Here is a 6,000-nt window from a genome sequence, read left to right on the forward strand (position 1 = left end):
CCTTAGGTTAGTTATCTTTAAGTAGTTCTAAGTTCTAGGGGACTGATGACCATAGATGTTAAGTCCCATAGTGCTCAAAGCCATTTTCTCTCCTACAAAACCTCAGGCCCCTCACAAGGACTTACACCTTAATTCATAGAACTTCTTACTCCACCCACACCATGCAGCCCCACCTTTTACCTTCTTCCCATGATCCACAAACCCAATCATCCTGGGTGTCCTGCAGTTGCTGGCTTCAAACCATCCACCAAATGTATATCCGCCTTAGCTGATCAAGAGCTGCAACCCATACTAGAAAGACTTCCCTCCTATATTAAAGATACCGACAATTTCCTAGACTGTCTGAAATCCATGCCCATCCCACTACCACCTTCAGAATGAGATTTTCACTCTGCAGCGGAGTACCGGTCGTGAGTCGTGCTTCGGTAGCTCAGGTGGTAGAGCACTTGCCCACGAAAGGCAAAGGTCCCGAGTTCGAGTCTCGGTCGGGCACAAAGTTTTAATCTGCCAGGAAGTTTCATATCAGCGCATACTCCGCTGCAGAGTGGAATTCTCATTCTGGAAACATCCCCCAGGCTGTGGCTAAGCCATGTCTCCGCAGTATCCTTTCTTTTGGGAGTGCTAGTTCTGCATGGTTCGCAGGAGAGCTTCTGTAAAGTTTGGAAGGTAGGAGACGAGATACTGGCAGAAGTAAAGCTGTGAGTACCGGGCATGAGTCGTGCTTCGGTAGCTCAGATGGTAGAGCACTTGCCCGTGAAAGGCAAAGGTCCCGAGTTCGAGTCTCGGTCGGGCACACAGTTTTAATCTGCCAGAAAGTTCCACTACCACCTTTCTTGTCACCATTGGTGCCACCTCCCTCCAAATCAACATCCCCCACATACATGGTCTGTCTGTTGCTGAACATTTCCTGAGTCAACATGCACCTGATTCTTCTTCCTCACCTTAATCAACTTTTTACTTACCAACAATTACTTCACCTTTGAGGGGCAGACCTATGAAAAGATAAGGGGTATGGCTTTGGGAATCAGAATGGCTCCTTCCTATACCAATCTTTTCATGGACCACTTGTAGGGTGTTTCATGGATTACTTGGAGGGTGCTTCCCTGGGATCCATAAGCCTTCAGCCCTGGTCTAGTTTAGATACATTGATGGCATCTTTGCCATATGGACTCATGGTGAGGCTGACCTGTTAAAATTCCTGGAATCTCTAAATACCTTCTCCTAGTTAAATTTCACATGGTCCTATTCCAATTTCCATGCCATTTTCCTTGATGTTGATCTCGTCATCACCAAAGGACAGCAACATGCTTCTGTTCACATTAAACCTACTAACAAACAATAGTACTTACATATTGACAGTTGCCATTCTTTCCATGTCAAATTTTTCCTCCCTTACAGCCTTGGCATTCGAGGCAAACATTTGTTCAGATGCAGATTCTTTACAGCAATACACCACCATTCTCACCTCAGCCTTCACTGGACGTAATTACCCCAATAGTCTAGCTGAAAAGCAGATTTCCTAGGCCCATCCAATCCTGATACTGCTGATCCCTCCAAAAAACAACTTTGGAGCACACTACTTGTCACTCAGAATTATCCTGGTCTTGAATGTATTAATCATCTACTTTGACAAAGCCATGACTTCCTAAAATCATGCCCTGTAATGAGGTCCATTTTGTCTGAGATTTTGTCCATCCACCTAGAACAGCTTTTCGTCGCCCTCCAAATCCGTGCAATATCCTTGTCAGACCATATGCTGCTCCTTCACCCATCTCCTTACCACATAGCTGGACCATCCCTGCTGCAAGACTTGCCCTATGCACCTTCCTGTCACCACCTATTCTAGCCCTGTATCTGGCAGAACATATACTATCAAAGGGAGAGCCACCTGTGAAATGACAGGTCATACACCAGCTGTGATGTAAACACTGTTCGGCCTTTTACATCAGTATGACTAACAGCCAGTTATCAGTCAGGATGAATGAGCATAGGCAGAGGCAGAGGGTGTATACCAGCAACACGCAATATCCTGTTGCAGAGCATGCTCCACAGCATGACAGTCATGACCTCGGTGCTGTTTCACCACACGCACCATCGGGAGTCTTCCACCAGACACCAGTTTCTCAGAACTCTGCAGGTGGGAACTAGCACTACAACATGTTCTTGGTTTTTGCCACCCACCTGACTTAATTTAATTCCTTCCATTGCAGCATTTATTCACAGTAATGCTCCTTTCTTCAATCCATTTTAATTTTCTATATCTGTCATTTCTAGACCTGTCTATTTTTTTGTCACACCCCCTTGCACCTCTGTTACATACAATACACTTAGCTTTTCACTCTTATTAACTTGTGCACAATGTTTTAGTAGTAATCCTTGTCTCTCACTGTTAAGCTCTCAGTTTTTCAAATCTCATCCAGTGCAGTCCCCAACAATCAGTCTTTCCTTCTCATCCCGTCTGGTAAGTATCCCCTGACCCGCGGTTCTGGCTGACTTTCCTGAACTGTACCTCTTTTCCTAAACCTCTCCAGTCATTTTCCTTCACACCTCTTCCTTCCCCTTCAACTCTTCTGCCAGGAGAAGGAGCCACTGGCTCCAAAAACTTGTAAAAGTTAAACGTTTTTGAGTGTTTATCGTCTTGCCGCATAGTGAGTAGATTTTTTATATATCCATTTACATTATACCGTCAATAACTGATCATTTTTGTTCTAATTTTAATTTGATATTTAATACTTTCTCATACTGTATATACATTTCTCTATGAGAGAGTTTTAAATGATTTTCTTCCTTATGTGATTTCAGTAGCATGTTAAAAACACTTTTTGTTTACTACAACTGTCAACAAGCTGCCGCACACTCCCACCTTCACGCAGAGTGCTCTGACTCGAACTGAGCGTTGATGGGATTGATTACAGCAGTAGTCCCACCTGCGGTGACTGCAACTTGTAACATAAAGACATTATTCAACTTTTATACATATTTTCCGGAAAAACCTCGTACGTTGCACCAGTCAAAATGCAGCCCTACTTCGAATGCTGTTCTCAAACACAGGATGAGTTGGTTGACTTTGTAAGTAACTGTCAAATGATAGACAGCTGCTGAGAATCAGTGTGTTGGGAGAGCTCCCAAGAATCGTGTACCTGTGATACCTGTACCAGAGGAAGTACTATCCTCTCCTGTGGATCCTCTCTCTTCTACAGAAAGTACAGGATCTGTCGTTACCTGTCCACTTCACTGCAAGTGGCATGTCAATGGTAGATCTAGGTGTCCTGTACAGGATGGCCAGGAGCCAGGGAGAACTCAGTGTGTTGTACAGATCCCCCTAACCAACAAGTCTGAGGTGCTGTCTTTTACTGAAACTGAAATTGAGCCATTGGGGCTCACTTCAATTGTTTTGGAGAAACCTGCTTTGTCCAGTGTCAGGAGGTGGCAAATGCAAAAGAGTGGGGGTTTATTAATCACCAGTAGTTCAAACATATGGCAAGGGGTGGTACACATAAGGGAAATGACAGCAATGGACAGGAAAGACACCATGTACCCTCAGTATGTGTGCCTGGGGGTCTCATTCAACGTGCTGGAGAGATTGTTCCAACACCCACTGAGGGAACTGGTTGAAACCAACTGCAGACTGTGTGCACATTGGAACAAATAATGCCTGTTGTGTGGGATCTGAGGTCATTCTTGGGTCATTCCTGTGACTGGTAGAGAAGGTTGTGAAGACCAACCTTGTGTGTGGAGTTTCAACAAAGTTCTCAATTTGCAGCATTGTCCCCAGAACTGACCATGACCTTGGTTCTGACTTGAGTGGAAGGACTGGACAAGAGACTTTGAAGGATCTGTGACAAGCTAGGTTGCAACTTCCTGGACTTGTGCCATAGGGTTCAGAACTGTAGAGTCCCTACTCAGGTAGCTGACTGTGTGTGGGGTGTACAAGAGAGATTTTTAGGTTAGGTGATTCTCCATCCAATCCAGATAATGATAGCCGTAGGAAACCCAGGAGTATCAGTGTAAGACTGAAAGAAATGCCTCCCCAAGGTGAGAGTATTAAAATGCTAACGGTAAACTGCCAAAGCATTCGTAACAAAGTGCCAGAGTTTGAAATGCTCATGAAAAGCAGTGAAGCTCTCATAATACTAAGAACAGAAAGCTGGTTGAAACCTGAAATTGACAGCAGTGAGATTTTTGGGGGAAATGTACATTGAAAGGTTAGGCAAATGGGAAATAGAGGTGGTGCATTTGTTGCAGTACACAAGAAACTCAAATCCACCAAGATGAAAATTGAAGCTGCATGTGAGATTGTTTGGGCAAGGGTCAGTATCAGGGGTGTTCTTAAAATGATAATCAGATCCTTCTATTGCCCACCAGACTCACCTCTTAATATAACCGAAAACTTTAGAGAAAACCTCAGTCCACTTGCACATAAGTTCCCCAATCACACTGTAATCATCCAATAATTACTTGGGAAAATTACAGTTTTGTTAGTGGTGAGTGTGATAAGACATCCTGTGAAACTTTACTAAATGCCTTCTCTGAAAACTACCTAGAACAGATAGTTAGGAATACAACTCACGATGGAAGTATATTGGATCTACAAACAGATCTGTCCTCTTTGAGTAAAGCCACATCAAAACTGGTGTCAGTGACCATGGCATTGTTGTGGCAACTATCATTAACGAAGTAGAAACAACAAATAAAACAAAGAGAAAGATATACAAGTTCAGTAAACTAGATAAAAAGTTGTTAGTGTAATATCTCCAAGAGGAACTTGAAACTTTAAGGCTGTGGCAGGAGCATGTAGAGGAATCCTGGATCTGGTTTAAAAGAATAGTTGACCAGGCACTGGATATATATGTACCCAGTAGAACAGTTCATAATGGGAGGGGACTTCAATGGTACACAGTCACTGTAAAGAAATTTCTAGAAACAGAGATTACTGCATAGCAGGTGCAAAACAAAGCATAGGGATATAGAGGAATGCTGAAGATTTGATGGATAGATCACGTAACTAATGAGGTGGTACTGAACAGAATTGAGCAGAAGAGAAATCTGTGGTACAGAGATTACTGCATAGCAGGTGCAAAACAAAGCATAGGGATATAGAGGAATGCTGCAGATTTGATGGGTAGATCACGTAACTAATGAGGTGGTACTGAACAGAATTGAGCAGAAGAGAAATCTGTGGTACAGACTGATCAAAAGAGGGGATCAGTTGGTAGGACACATTTTGAGGCATCAAGGGATCACCAATTTAGTACTGGAGGGAAATGTAAAAATCATAGAAGGAGACCAAGAGATGAATACAGCAAGCAGATTCATAGGGATGTAGGTTGAAGCAATACTCGGAGAAGAAGAGGCTTGCACAGGGTAGAGTAGCATGGAGACCTACATCAAACCAGTCTTTGGACTGAAGATCACAAGAACAACAAGGATATAGATAGAGAGATGCTGGATGAAGCATGTTTGGCTGTCAAGAGAGCAGTGTGTGATGCTTTCAATAACTGCTGTAGCGAAATATTGTCAAGTGATCTTTTACACAATCCAAAGAAATTCTGGTCATATGAAAAGGCCGCTAGTGGCACCAAAGTTAGTGTCCAGCCCCAAGCAAATGAGAAAGGGACTGAAATATAGGGTATCAAAGCAAAAGCTGAAAGGCTGAACTTCATTTTCAAATGTTCCTTTACAAAGGAAAAACCCAGGAGAATTTTATTTTTATTCTCGTACTACTGAAAAGATGAGTCAAATAAGTATTAGTGTCAGTGGCGTTGAGAAACAGCTGAAATCATTGAAATAGAATATAGTTCCAGGGCCCGATGGAATCCCTGTCAGATTCTATACTGAATTTGCGGCTGAGTTAGCGCCTCTTCTCACTATATCATAGAGCCTGAAAGCAAAAAACCATGCCCAGTTGTTAGAAAAAGCCACAGGTCACACCCCCCTACAAGAAGGGTTGTAGAAATGATCCATGAAACTACTGTCCAGTATGACCTCCTCAATGCCAAC

This window comes from Schistocerca cancellata, chromosome 10 (genome assembly GCF_023864275.1).
Source record: "Schistocerca cancellata isolate TAMUIC-IGC-003103 chromosome 10, iqSchCanc2.1, whole genome shotgun sequence".
Taxonomy (NCBI): Eukaryota; Metazoa; Arthropoda; class Insecta; order Orthoptera; family Acrididae; genus Schistocerca; species Schistocerca cancellata.